At 39.8% G+C, this 15497-nt stretch overlaps 1 long non-coding RNA gene across 1 annotated transcript in view; it reads left to right on the top strand.

The window, feature by feature from the left end:
• The window catches only part of LOC142361904 (uncharacterized), a 37230-nt gene extending 27146 nt beyond the window's left edge, over window positions 1-10084 (top strand). The window contains exons 2-3 of the long non-coding RNA XR_012764504.1: window positions 4073-4195; window positions 9920-10084. This is a non-coding gene — a long non-coding RNA (uncharacterized LOC142361904). The remainder of the gene's footprint in view (window positions 1-4072; window positions 4196-9919) is intronic.
• Window positions 10085-15497: the final 5413 nt, after the last annotated feature.

Below are 15497 nucleotides of genomic sequence, written 5' to 3'. Positions count from 1 at the left end.
TCCTTACCTTGAGATTCCCTTTAAAGAGAATTAGTGGGCTACCTAAGTAAATCAGATCTCAAGTCATGGTTCAGAGACTCAGAAATCAGGGTACAGCCTGCCTGTTGATGTAGCCTAGTACCCCAGAGGGCAGGCTCTGCTCTGACTGCATTGCATGGAAACCACTCATTCAGCATGCTCTCACTGTTTTCAGAGTGTATCCTGGACATCCTGGTTAAGAGGTGACAAGTGGCTTCTCTCTTTCCCTCCTTGACTGTTCAGATAGACTTAAATGGGGTAAAGTGAATGACAGTGGTGACATCTTTCATTGCTTGTTTACTTTGGATAATCATTAGTTCAGAGTTTGTCTAGACTGGGATTTGAACTCTGATGATCGCCTCTTGGTATGTTACGAGCTGCCTCAAAAAGATGACAGGATAAGCGTGAAACTCTCTTAAAAGGGACAGAAGTAGAAGATAGCTAGCACAAGGCGTATGCTGTGGCAGGAACAGCTGCACTAAAAGCTGTCTCTCTTTAGGATGAAGCAGATGAGAAGTAACTGTCCTGGGTTCGGCCTGAATAGGGTTAATTTTCGCAAGAAGTCAGGAGGGGACACAGCCGGGATGGCTGACCCAAACTGGCCAAACAGATAGGGTATTCGGTACCATGTGCCATCACGCTTGGTGCTGAGTGAGGGAGCTGGCTGGGGGGAAATTAATCACTGCCTGGGAGCCACGGGGCACCAGGCGGTGAGAGTTGCTCTGTGCATTCCGCTGTTTGCTTTGTATATTTTTCTTATCGGTATTGTTGTTTGTTACTGTTTGCTTTGTTTGCTGTTCTGTTAAACTACTCTTATCCCGACCCATGGGTTCTGGAGGTTTCTTTCCGATTCTCCTCCACACCCCAGCGGGGGAAGGGGAGACAGAGTAACTGCATGGCCCTTTGTTGCCGGCCAGGGCCAAACCACAACAGTAACTTGGAGAGGGAAGGAATGAAAACTGAAGAAATACTACGCTGTTGCCGCAATGATTTTTGCAGTTGTGTTTTAAAGACCAAACTGCGTTAGTGATTTCATTAGTGTTTGTATCTGGGAAAAATGGAGAAATAATACTTCAGTTGCAGGAAGAAGTTAGAAATACATTTAGAAATGCATTCACTAGAATTATTCTACAAAGAATTTGTAAGCGAAGGTTGAAGACTGGACACATTTATAAAACGCATGAAAATCTCATCTCTGTGCTCAATGTATTTCTGATGTTGTCATTTCTGCCTTCTGAGTACATTATCTTTATAATCAGGTTAAATAAATTGTGGCTAAAAATCCAAATTTTTATTTTGCTGGTGTGTCTTTGAGCAATGCTTAGCATCACTACATATGGTAATTATGAGTAGAGCAACATCAGTTTCTGGGTTTAGGCAAAGTTAAAAAGGGGATCAGTTGTAAGATACAAAAACTACAGATAAACAGGAGTAGTGATTCTAGTCACTGTTCCCTTTTCAGACAATGGTTGTGCTCTCAGGTCATTCTTGTGACAGTGAATAAGTACTGAAAGAATGAAATCAGCTCAGAATTTCAGTGTAGCAACAGCTGTATCTCGAACTTTGCTCTGCACTTCTGATCCAGTGGAGATAACACCCTTCTTAGTGATGCTGAACTCCTAAGCTATAAGTAATACCCAGAGACTCATCTCTGTGCTGTCGTCTTCTCAAGAGAAAACTTTCTGTTTTGTGCCTGTGAGTAAACAGATAGGATCTGAATATTACTTTTAAACAAAGCTTAGGAAACAGTAATTCTGCTTATCTATGTATCTCTGGCTATATCCTGAAAGGTGGAAGAGAAGAAAATTGCTTAAGTACCTTTGAGGATATTGCTATTAGACACAGATGTTTCTCCTTTTGTCACAGTGACATAGATAAAGAGAAATAGACAGTAAATATCAACTTATCAGGTACCTCAACAGAGAGACTTATATACAACACAGTTTTATAAATCATTTGACCTCCTTGCTTCAGTTTCTCTGTCTATTAAACAGCTGTGGTTACTCTTACCTGTCAGAAAGGGTCTTCTAGGGATCACCCTTGTGAACTGTGCTAGCATGCAGTCAACATTAGCTCTGCTGTTTATTAACTAAGAACACTGCAACTTCATAATTGAGATTGCAAAAACGTGGTGAACTATGGCTCAAAAAATACAGTAGAGTTTCTACAGTTATTTAGAAGTATGACTTCTGAATTTTATCTGCTTTTTCACTGCTGTTCAATCTGTACAGGGACTTGGATTTCCTTGGAGAACCCCTGTTGCTCTGAGAGAGGATCATGCAATCTTATGCTGCAGATACCCTCTCTCCTCCAAGCCCAGAAATTCTGACCCACTTACAATTCAGGTCAGTTTATACTCAGAACAGTTGCTTCACCAGACAGCTGCTTGTGTGCAGTTGTCTCGAGTCAGTTTTCTCTTTAATTTGCCTTAAAGTTCTCTCCCTTCGGATAACTCATGAATGGACTAGTGGACAAAACCCATTACATTTCACCACCAGTGGCCATAATTCTTAACTAAACATGGAGAGAAATAAGGATTAACTTGCCTGAAATAAATTGTAGCACAAAACTGGTGGGAGAGAAGGATGAAGTTCCAAGCACTTCACAACACAATTCTGTTCTAGTGGATTGTTGATTTTGACAACAGCAAGGGCAAGATCTGTGCTTTCATATCTTCTGAAGGCAAATTATCTTAGTACATATAATCTTAATATAACTTTTAGGAAATGTATGTTCATTCATCTCACTCATCTTAATTTTGCTCTTTTTTCTTTGAATTTTGTTGCAAGGTTTGAAAAAAATATGTATCAGGACTTTTAAAATCAAGACTGGGGGGGGAGAACTCCTGCAATGTGTTAAATAGGTAGGCCACTGGCAGAGGAATTCTAACGCTTTGGTGTACCGAGTATGTGAAACAGAAACAAGAATTTCCAATGGTGATTAATGAGAATTCGTGACTGATTTTTGGCCTGAATATCAAGGCTATAAGAACAGTCTTACGACCTTAGTGACTTGGTAAATTAAGGCAACTCAGCTCCCTCATAGATTTTTTTTTGCATAACCTTTGTGAGAATTTGTGGGCATGTAATCTTCTGGATGCTGCATATCATTGTGTAAGCAATGTAAAATAAGTTCAGAAAGCATGAACCATTGCACTGTGGTGATTCAGTCACCCTTGCTTCCTGGTTCCCACATCCAGATTTACAGCCTTCCTTGACAGAGTTATCAAGGTTCTTTTCCCCCCATGAAAATGAAATTATACATATCAGATTTCCTTTCAGGGCGAGGTTTCTAAATAGCATCACCTTGCTTTTTACATAACTAGGAATCTGGGAGTGGCTTTCTTCTGTGTTCTTTGATACTGGCATACTGGCTGCACAGGGCTACCTTCTACTTTGTAGTGATTGTGGTGAGACGAGATTCAGGTCTGTCGTGCCAGAGATTTGCATGAGCAAGTCTTCATTCCATATGCAACACCGTGGTTTAACTTTTGATGGGAAAGTAGAACTCACAGTGTCTGACCGATTTGTCACTTTTTGTTCCGTTTTTTGAGATAAAAGTGTCATATAGATGAATCACAAACAGCAGAGTATGTGTGTTTGGTTACTGTGTCACTTTTGGTAAATCAAATAGAAAAATCTTTTGTAATCAGCTAGCCTTTAACTTAATAACACTTTTGATAAATTGCTTGTATACAGCAGGTTATCAAACCCAAACATTAAAGACTTCAGTTTGACACTGCAGGAATGAATCATACAGACACAAAAGGCCAAATTTACAATTCTTTATCTGGAGTAAAGAAATAAAAGTCACATTGGTTTCAAGACCTGCACTAATGACTGAGAAAAGAATTTTAGCCTAAGGAAGCAAAAATATGCTTGAAGTAGAATTGTTCACTACAATAACATTTCCAGTTCCTTTACCAGTGAGTTTTAGCACTCTATGCATCACAGTTCTGTAGTTTATTGTATGGTACTGTTAGGAAAGTCCTCCTTATATTCTCTTTTTTTTCCTTTCTTTTCCTAACTTATTCCCATGCCTTGTACCTTTTCAGCATTGCCCCCCTACCCTCAGCTGGAGCTGCCACATTTCAAAATATATGAGCGACAACAGGTTTGACAGCCTTCGGGGTGGTGACGGATCTGGTGGGAGCAAGCCTCCCCAGCATGCTCATCAGGTTAGTAGGGATAGTGTCATGGATGGCAATGTCTTATGTCAGCCAAAAGTGTAAAGTGAATACAGCCAAACCTTCCCTCACAACAAAAGGAGGAAAGACTGAAGAAACCTTCACTAGATAGCAAGTTGAAAGATTTTAATGCTTTCCAATTTATAAAACAAGGCTCCGTTCAAAGTACTTTGCAAACGCGCCTGCTTCTCATTTCTGTCACTTTCACACTATAAAGAGGCCTTACAGTGGCTGTAAATATAATGTATTTGAATTTTGTAATCTTTTATGCTGCTGGAACACCGTGCTGAGGCTTCAGAGTAAATATGAATTAAAAGCCAGATTGTGCCATTAAGGCCTTCATTGGTCTAATTTAGAAATTCCCCTCTGAAAAAGGAGATCACAGAGGCAAAACAATTTTACAGGGTAACCCTGACTGCGCAAAGGAAATATTTACTTCAGTCTTCCCAAGACTCAAGCACGCCCTCTCTTCAGCAGCCGTCTCTGTGTGTGCAGACATGTGCACAAGTGTGTACACCTACTTCCTGCCTGCACCTTTAGGTGGCCAGCAACCACAGAGAGCCTCTGCAAGGAGATGAGATTAAAGCAGGCATATCTAGACCATTCGTTGGAAAAACGTGGGGAGATGCTGGCTCTAATGTAGTGACAGGCAGAACAAAGCAGCTGTCCATCTCAAGGTCAGCATCTCAGCAGCAGGAATCTACCAGCCACTTCAGTTTATGCTAAAATGTTAAGACAAAAATACAATTTATCCCATTTCATTTTGTATTAAAATGTGCTTTGTCCTCCTTGCTGCAAAGGTAATAATCATACTAACCATTGGCAGATGAGGGAGATAGGGAGCATTTACCATGTTTGTCATCCCACCATGTTTGTTATAACATCACCAAATGTTATCATCCCCACCATGTTTGTTATCACACCACTAAACTGACTAAACGTTCCGAGGTTGAGAGAAAAAGACAGCATGTTGCACACCCTCATAATAGCCAGATAAAACGTGATTTTCATAAGCTCCTTTTGATACAGGTAAAAATAATTGCAGCGTATTTAAATGTGGTAGGTGAAATACTCTAAGTGACATTTTCTAGGTCAGAAAAAGAACCAGCCTTTGTATTCGCAACGGAGTGCCAGGGCCCTGACTTCTGTCTTGTGCTCCCAGTGCTGAATTGTATCTCACAGACCTGAGCAGTGGTGATAAATGTGCTGTGGAATTTGCTTTGCTAAACAAATATTTAGCTTTCTACAGATCATTGAAGACCTGACAAAACTCTTAAGTGTCACCTAACCGATTTCCTTTTTTTCTTAATCGAAGAATCTTTTTATTCTTTTAATCTAAATATATGATTCAAATAAAAATGGAAAGGCCATTTACAGTTCTCTTCAAATACCATTCATGCAAATAGCTTTCACAAAATCAGTGTTCAGAACAGGGCTTTGAAGGAAAAATTCCCATTAAAAGCATCAGTTATTTAAAAAATAGGAATCACATTTGCAATCAGTCAGGAGGGCCAATGCTTCCTTCTTGCTTTCGGGTGTGGAGAGGCAGATGGCCAGGAAGGGGGTGTAATGTGTGCAGCTTCGGCAGCCTGGGCGCCGCTCCCCTGTGCACAGGCTTGTGGTGCAAATTCCATGGTAGGGAAGGGCAGACCAGGAGCCAAGCGAGCGCTCCAGGGAGCACGATAGCGAGATAGATAGTTCCTTCTTAGCAAAGACACGGGAATGCCGGTACAAGCTAATAATTCATCCAGCTCCAATCGGAACAGCACGAAAGGCATTCAGCATGTGGCAGGAGAAGGTTGGGTTTTTTTATTGTTTATTGTTGTTTACAGTACCTTCTTCTGAGAATTGAAGGCTTTCCTATGTTTGGGTAGGAAAGCAAAGACAGCACAGATGCTGAAAAATATAGCCAAATACAATATTGGTAGGAAAAGTCAGCCTGAAAATTCCAGTGTGATGGAGGGATTCTATGCAAGGCACCTCATGCACTTGTTTTTCAGCTGTTTTCAATAAGTTAGCTAAATATATTACCTTCATAATTTGTTGTTCATATGCATTTAAATCACTCTGTCTATAGCAAGATTCCAATCTGGCAAAATAATTTGTTTAAGGAGTTATAGATTTCAGTTTGAAATATTTCAGGTCAAACTTTATTCCTCCTTCACTCCTCCCTAGAAAGCAAAAGAGGACTTTTATAACTGTTGACATATATAATCTTGGGAAGTCCTTATATTTACAAAAAATGCTTAAAATAAAAAAAACAATCAAGGCTTAGGAAGTATTAGGAAAGGGACTGAATATGAAATGGAAAACATAATTGTGTTACCGTATATGTTCATAGAGTGCCCATAGATTCAACATTGAATTAATTTCTGATATTCTTATCCTAAAATTGAATACAGTAAAACAAGACAAGGTGTATCGAAAGGAGAGAAAGCTAATTAAAGAAACAAATGGCTTCTATATTAAGAACATGCAAATAGATTAGGATTAAACAAGACGGAAAAGACACAAATCAGGGGGGAATTACAGAGACCTAAAGCAGCATCACTTGCTTGGGGAAGGTATGTTTGTATGCAATGACTCTTCACTGCTTCTCTGAATATAGGAAGCAATGGAAATCAAATTAAATTTCATGTACTAGGTTCAAACCAGACAAAATGCTTTGTGTTTTTTTTTTTTCCTACACAAGAAGGTATTAATCTGTGCAACTTGTTGCTACAGTATGTTGCTGATGCCAAAAATTTACAAAAATTTAAAAACTCATCAAGCAGACTCGGAGAAGAATAATCTGTCAAAGACTAATAAACATAAGACACAGCCTGCTACTTAGGAAGACCTTGGATCAGAGGAAGCTGTTAGATTATACTAAGAAAGCATCTCTTTAACAAAATTTGCCATGTTTCTATACTGTTCTGTAGATGACTCTTCTTGCATCTTCCTTGGTCAGCAATGAAGACGAGAAACAGGACTATGTGTATCTTTTTTTCTACCAAGCTAAGTTTTTGGTTTGTTTTTTCTGGAGAAAAAAAACCTGAACAAACATCCAAAATTTAGCAAAACTACATATTTTGATTGTCACAAAAATGTTTGCCAGGTTTCTGTGACTTAAGGTAAAAAAGAAATAATAAAAAGGTAAACTATCTATTTACAAGACAGAAAATCTTATTTTCCTCCCACACCTATTCATATCTACTTGCAGTCATTACAGGTAAGAACATGCTGCTGGTAAGGATACTTAAAAATATAATTATGTGAAAGATATAGCTGGTAAAGTAGTAAATCAGGCAGAATCAGATACTACAAGAGCAAGGCTTATTTTATATTGGACCATATTTAAAACAAAATTTTATTATTATTTTTGGAGCAGCTCCATTGAAAAGATTAAAGAATCCTTTTTTACTGTTTTTGTAATGTTTTTACCTTGGGATTATTTTGTAGTCCTGCTTGCCTCAGTCAGTTTGCCTAACTTTCACCATCTACTCGTCTAAAAGAGCAATTTAAAAGATGCACATTTTAACGAAACAAAGTAAGTGAATTTTTATTATGCTGTGCTCTGCAATGAAATGATCTCTTCTGCTCTTGCTTTGCAGCTAATTATACAATCTCCTTCAATTTCTTAGTAAGCGTAAATCTGCCTTTTCTGTTGATTGATGCAGAACTACCCTGGTTTCTAAAAATAGGCACACCTAAACCTAGTAGCAGGTACCAAAAGGAGATGAATAAAAAAAAAAAAAAAGAAAAAGAACAAACCTTCAAAATATAGGGAACAAAGCTGCACCTAAATACGTTGTTCTAAGTGTGGAAATTGTGTTTCACGTCATTACAACTGGAAAGTCTTATCTACTATTTATCAGGTTTATACTACAATTACAACTTTTAATTCAAGGAATCCTGATGTTGTATATAAAGAATTTTTGTTAAACTAACAGAAGCTAAACTAGCTGTAGCTGGAAAAAGCAGACAAGCTGTTTCATAGAAACTGTTCTTTTGGCCTTAAAAAGAAGCCTTTTTTTTTCTGTCTCAGAAAGCTCCACTATTTTTCAATTATCACTCATTTCAATGACAAATATTTCCTCTTCCTACGAAATCTGAATTTCTCATATCCGTAAGCAGTCATGTCTGTACAATGTTACTGAAATAAAGAGATTCCGAAGGACCAGCAGACTGAAAGGTGAGGCTGGAGCCATGACTGTTTAGGAATAAATACCCTGCTTTTACCGATATGGAGAGGCAGTGATGATCTAGCACAGTCCAAACCGGATCTGCTTGCTCCAAACAGCTGGGAAAACAAAGGCGAAGCATGTACTATTTAGTGTAATTCTGTGTGTTAGAAAAATCCAGAGTCATGGGAGTGATGCATCATCTTGGTTCGTCAGACTGGTCGTTCTGTGGTAGAGATTATATCTGAGTCTGTCTGCGTTTGCTCAGAGTTTGAGACAGGGCAAGACTTTGAATCTTTCTAAAAATCACTTAAGAAGCCAGACACCTGAACTGCAAACAGATGACATAAGTAGCAGTGGTCAATGATTTAGAAGTTTATCTCTCTTTTGTACGATTCAGTGGGTGTTTAAACATTGATTTTCTTGAAATCAGGATCAGGCTCCTGGGTTCTAAATTAAATTTTAACTAACGTACAGAAAGAAATGCTTCATTAAATTGCTGCTACTGTATTATTTGTCACAGCTCCAACATCACTTTTTGCTGTTGCAGAGGCCTCAGTTCAACACCCCCTCATCCTCCAAGCTCCTTGAAATCAATAGCACTATCTTCAGCCCCCATAAAATAACAAAGAGTCTGTCTGCCTAAACTGTGCATAGGACTGAAAGATATGGAAGCTCATGTGATCCTTATTTTCATTTAAGAATAACATGAGGGTTGAGAAATTCTCTTTTAAAGCTGAAGTGTTATAGTTTGTTGTTTACCTAGGGCTTTATGTAAGGAAGCTGCTTTGCTTCATGGGCTCTCTGTGGACTTCCAGGTATGTAAGAAACCCTTACCTGCAGCCCAAGGTCAACATCTCAACATCCTCTTCCTGAAGTTTTCAGCTTTGCATAGAGCTGCTGGACTAGAGTGTATTAATGTGATGCTCAGTTTGCCCTCATTTTCCTTCCATCAAAGCAAACATGGACATTCAGTGAATTTGCCAATCTGCTATGCTTGGCATTGCTGGACTAGGTCAGGCAGTCTGAAGTTCTGTGAAGTGCCTTTCTTGGGGGAGCAATTAGAACCTCACAATCTTTTATTGTTTCTTGTCACTTGCAGGCTTGTTTTAAATAAATATAATACAACAGAAACAAATACAAATACAAAATGGGGTGTTTTTTGTTACACCAAGCTCATTTAGCATTGGCATGTCAGGTTAAGTTATATTCTTAAGAGGAAACCACCAAATTACCAATGTATGGTTCCAGTGTGGTAAATTACAACACCATTATTAAGATAGAAAACTCTACAAAAATACTGCTATCCTCTCTGTTTCTTTGATTAACTCTAGAATGTCTCTGCTAGTCCTGGTTTCTTATGGGACAGGGCTAATTTTCTTCCTAGTAACTGGTATAGTGCTGTGTTTTGGATTTAATATGAGAATAATGTTGATAATACACTGGTGTTTGTTTATGTTGTTTAATGTTGATAATACACTGATATATTCAGCTGTTGCTAAGTAGTGCTTATACTAAGTCAAGGACTTTTCATCTTCCCGTGCTTTGCCAGTGAGGAAGTGCGCAAGAAGCTGGGAGGGAGCACAGCCAGGACAGCATATCCAAACTGGCCAAAGGGATATTCCATACCATATGATGCCATGCTCAGTATATAAACTGCAGGGAGCTGGCTGGTGGACTGCAATGGCTGCTCAGGTATAGGCTGGGCATCAGTCAACAGGTGGTGAGTAATTGCATCACTCATTTTACATATTCTGTTATTATTATTTTCTCTTCCTTTGCTGTCCTATTAAACTGTCTTTATCTCAACCCAAGAGTTTTGCTTTTTTACCTATTCTTCTCCCCATCCCACTGTGTGGTGTAGGAGTGAGTTAGCGGCTGCGTAGTGCTTAGTTGCTGACTGGGGTTAAACCACAACACTGCTGTGTGTGAATGGGCAGAGAAATAATAGCCAATATATGTCCCAAACATGTAGATGAGTTCATGTGTAACTGCTACACAATTACTTTAAATAAGAAAGCTGCTTATGTACATTTCTGTTGCATGTTCTTACAGCTGTAAATGGACAAAGTGTACTTTGCATGTGAAAGCAAACACAGTTGCACATCAACGGGTGGGCCATAAGACTACATGGACCCTTTGAGGTCTATGAAAATAATGTTAGCAATTTCAGTGGGCTTTTCAGTTAGATTCTCAGTATATGTACATATGTCACTGGAGATGTATATTTCAACTGCAGTAGCAGAGAAAAGTATTTACAGCGGAATTAATCATCCTTAAGGCACAACTATTTTGCTTTCACTTATTAACCAAAACTTGGTTGGTTTTGTTCAGGAAGCTTTTACACAGCTTCAATCTCATTGCAATAAAATAAAAATAAAAATTATTTAAACTTTTTTTTTACCTCCTTGCATAATTTTACAAAAGTGGTTCATGAATGGTTTCAATTAAGTAAAAATATGTTTAATTTGTATAAATCAATAATTTAAGATAATTGTATTTAGAAGTTCAAATGAACAGAATGAATAGAAGAAAAAATGCCACTTCTAACCTTGATACTGTTTTGGTTGAACGCATTTTATTGTTGACATTTGATTTGGTTACTGGTTGAAATTCGAATTACAGCCATGGAGGCATATTTGTTTCAGGTTTAAATTTTTTTTTGTTTTAATTTAACTGTCAAGTCATGAAAAAAGTCAGATCATAAAATGACAGGTTTAAATAGAAAAATATTTTATGAGGCAGTTAAATTTCATTTGTTTTAGCTTCAGAGAAGAATAGGTTATTTCAAATTTGCTAAGTCACTAGCAACTAATTTTGTATCTGATTTGCTTCATTAATAAAGGCAAGCTGACGGCAAGCAATTTCCTGCTGTTCACAGTAAACATATCCCCACGTTTCACAAACCATCAGAGATACTAGGTTCTAAAGACCAATTTGAAATCACCTGATGAAGAAAGAGCTTTGCTTCTAGTTGTCTGTTTCATCTGATGACCTTTCTAAATGCTCTGACAGTGAGCAGGCTTAAATGTAAATTTTGTGTCTGCTCAGAATGAATCTCTTGAAAGAGTTAAGAAACAGTCCAGGACAAAGAAATATTGAGGGAATCATGTTCTATTGAAAGGTATGATTCTGTCAAGACTGCATTTCTTATACTGGGTACAGTCTGCAAAGTTTCATTTGGGGGGGGGGGGGGGTGGCTGGGAAACACCACAGTGATAAAAAAATCTCATTTTACCATTTTCATAACAATTACATTTTGCTTTTGATTTAACTGCTTGCGTTATGCTTTCTATTTCTATTTCTGTTGTGTTTTATCCCACTCTGTAAATTACAACACTATAAAAGTTTAATCAGCCACAGTAATTCTCCTTCCTTTGTGTCACCCATGTTAAAACTTACCTTCCTGGATGGTTTGGAGTCTGTGTGGTTTGTTATATGTTGCAAATTCTTCACAAAACAGAACTTCTGGCTCCTGCACAACTCTAAGAGCTGCCTCCAATGTAAAAAACATTTCCTAAAAGCTCTTTCCTGTCCTATGAAGATTTCATTTAAAAGAGAGATAATTCTACAAGAGTTTTGCTTTGTTTAAAGCAAAACATGAAGTCTGCCCATTTCAGTGTAAGGAAAGGAACAAGCAGAGATTTTACTACCAGGAGGATGCTCAGAGCTGGAGATCAGGAACGGCAAGTGCTCATGTGCTACTGGGACCCACACCCGAGGAGGAATGGGTGACGTTTCTGAAGTGCTCCTGACCACAGAGTGTACGATTCTCAATTGTATCCCCCTCAGCCTGCATGTCTCCAAATTAAGGAGAGAAATCTCTCCTCATAGAATCTCTCCAATAATAGTTGGAGTTAGAAGGGACTTTTAAAGGTCATCTAGTCCAACCCCTCCTGCAATGAGCTGGGACATCTTCAACCAGATCAGGTTGCTCAGAGCCCTGTCCAACCTGACCTTGAATGTTTCAAGGGAGGGGGCATCTGCCACCTCTCTGGACAACCCATGCCAGTGTTTCACCATCTTCACTGTAAAAAAAAAATTTTCCTTATATTCAGTCTAAATCTACCCTCTTTTAGTTTAATATCATTACCCCTTGTCCTATCACTACAGGCCCTACTAAAAATTTTGTCCTCATCTTTCTTATAAGCCCCCTTTAAGTACTGGCAGGCTGCTATAAGGTCTTCTTGGAGCCTTCTCTTCTCCTGGCTGAACAGCCCCAACTCTCTCAGCCTTTCCTTCTGGAGAGGTGTTCCATCCCTCGGATCATTTTAGTGGCCCTCCTCTGCACCCACTCCAACAGGTCCATGTCTTTCCTGTGCTGAGGGCTCCAGATCTGGATACAGGACTCCAGGTGGGGTCTCATCAGAGCAGAGTAGAGAGCCAGAATCACCTCCCTCGACCTGCTGGCCACACTTCTTTTTATGCAGCCCAGGATATGATTGGCTGCCGGGCTGCCAGTGCACATTGTTGGCTCATGTCCAGCTTTTCATTCACCAGTACCCTCAAGTCCTTGTCGGAAGGGCTTCTCTTAATCCCTTCATTGCCCAACCTGTATTGATACTGGGGGTTGCCCCAACCCAGGTGCAGGACCTTGCACTCGGCCTTGCTGAACTTCATGAGGTTCTCACAGGCCCACCTCTCAAGCCTGTCAAGGTCTCTGGATGGTATCCTGTCCTTTTGGCATGTCAACTGCACCACACAGCTTTGTGTCATTAGCAAACTTGCTGAGGGTGTGCTCATTCCCACTCTTCATGTCACTGATAAACATGCTAAACAGCACCGACCTCAGTACCAATCCCTGAGGAATGCCACTCATCACTGGTCTCTGCTTCAACATCGAGCCATTCAGCGCAACTCTTTCGGTGAGACCATCCAGTCAATTCCTTATCCACCGAGTAGTCTATCCAACAAATCCATGACTCCCCAATTTATAGAGAGAAGGATGTTGTGCAGGACAGTGTCAAATGCTTTGCTCAAGTCCAGGCAGACGACATCTGTTGCTCTTCCCTTATCCACTAATGCAGTAACCCCGTCGTAGAAGGCCATCAAATTTGTCATGCATGATTTGCCCTTAGTGAAGACATGTTGGCTGTCACCTCCTTATTTTCCATTTGCCTTAGCATAGTTTCCAGGAGGATCTGCTCCATGATCTTGCTGGGCATAGAGGTGAGACTGGCTTGCCTGTAGTTCCCTGGGTCTTCCTTTTTTCACTATTTAGAAATATGGGTTGTGTTTCCCCTTTTTGAACTGCTGGGAACTTCACCAGACTGCCATGACTTCTCAAATATGATGTATAGTGACTTAGAAACTTCATCCACAGTTCCCTCAGGATCCACAGATACATTTCATCAAGTCTCATGGACTTGTGCCCCTTCAGGTTCCTTAGATGGTCTTGAACCCAAATTTCTCCTACAGTGAGTGGTTCTTCATCTCCCAGTCCCTGCCTTTGCCTTCTGCATTTCGGGCAATGTGGCTGGAGCACTTGCTGGTGAAGACTGAGGCAAAAAAGTCATTGAGTACCTCAGCCTTCCCCATATCTCGGGTCACCAGGTGTCCCGTTTCCTTCCGGAGAGGGCCCACATTTTCCCCACCCTTCCTTTTGTCACAGAGGTACCTACAGAAGCTTTTCCTGTTGCCCTTGATGTCGCTGGCCAGATTTAATTCTATCAGGGCTTTAGCTTTCCTAACCTGATTCCAGGCTGCTTGGACAATTTCCCTGTATTCCTCCTAGGCTACCTGTCCCCACTTCCACCCTCTGTAGGACTCCTTTTTGGCCTGAGTTTGTCCAGGAGCTCCTTGTTCACCCATGCAGGCCTCCTGGTGTTTTTGCCTGACTTCCTACTCGTTGGGGTGCATTGACCCTGTGTTTAAAAGACATAATCATTGCATTTGTTTCTTTGATTTTGAACGTGGGTTATGGTCGGTACTTTCTCTTGACATCTGGTATATAAATGGAGTGTTATGAATGTAAGCACATAAAAACCAAAACACAACTGAAAAGTTATTTTAAATCTTAACAAGATAATCATGACCTTTACAGTACAATCATGGGGAACTGTCTCCATGTTCTATGCTTTCTTCCAGGAAGTCCCATGAAGTCACACCTGTGACAATTATGGTGCTGGGAAAAATTAGCACTGGCCTGATCTATGGTGAGATCTATTTATATCTAAGAAAGTGCAGCTCTACAGGCCACAACTACAGTTAAAGTGTAACCTGAGACTGCTCAGATGAACTCAGATTTGAAGTGAGACTGTAAACTCCTAAACACTTGGCAACAATACCATTCCAACTGATGTTATCACCAGTTAAACTGTACCCACTGGGAATTAATTCTCCAAAAAAATCAAGTATAGAAAAATACACTGTTAGTGCAATTGTTCAATGTAAAAGGAGAGAGATTAAAAGCATTACAAAAGAGATATTGTCCCCACATATCCCATTGAATCTGCACTTGTATAGAATAAATACGAAATGTTATGACATTTTCGGACTTGTACTTAAAATGGCTCACAGATAACAAAAGGAGACACTTAATTCTGTTAACTGTGATACACAGCTGTTCAAATAAATTAGGCATTAGGGAGATGACCTGAAGGACTATTTGCACTTAAGCTTTTCATTCTTAAAGGTTGAAGTCTGTGTTTTCCTTTTAATTTCTCTAAGAAATGCTATAGACCTTGTGTCCTCTGCACAGAGAAGATGGACAGCACAAAAACTTAAACATAAGAGGAAGCAGATACAGAAATTAATTTTTTTGGTTAACTTTTTTTTCCCCAAAAAATTCTTCCCTGCTCAGTGCAGTAAGAGGCAGCAACAATATCTTACAGTGATAGGGCCCTGAGGTTACTAATAGGCTTTAATGGCCCTGACCTGCCTCAACCCCTGCAGTGATCCCAGGAGTCCCATTTAAGCTCAGATTAGGGAGTTTAGTCTTTTTCTGAGCTGACCTGTCTCTAGCTGTCAGTCCTGCATCCTGGATGGATACCTTGTATGTGGATGCTGCATTGTCTCCAGCTGTCTTTCTGCTCCCAGTGCTTTTTGTCACCCACTAGGCTTTCTGCTTGCCATGCTGATGGCTCTGTTGGAGCTTGTTGCCAGCACTGGGTCTGCCTGCTGTGTTTGGC

The sequence above is a fragment of the Opisthocomus hoazin genome, chromosome 7 (assembly GCF_030867145.1).
Source record: "Opisthocomus hoazin isolate bOpiHoa1 chromosome 7, bOpiHoa1.hap1, whole genome shotgun sequence".
In the NCBI taxonomy this organism is placed as follows: domain Eukaryota; kingdom Metazoa; phylum Chordata; class Aves; order Opisthocomiformes; family Opisthocomidae; genus Opisthocomus; species Opisthocomus hoazin.
This window is presented reverse-complemented; position numbering and strand designations above follow the sequence as displayed.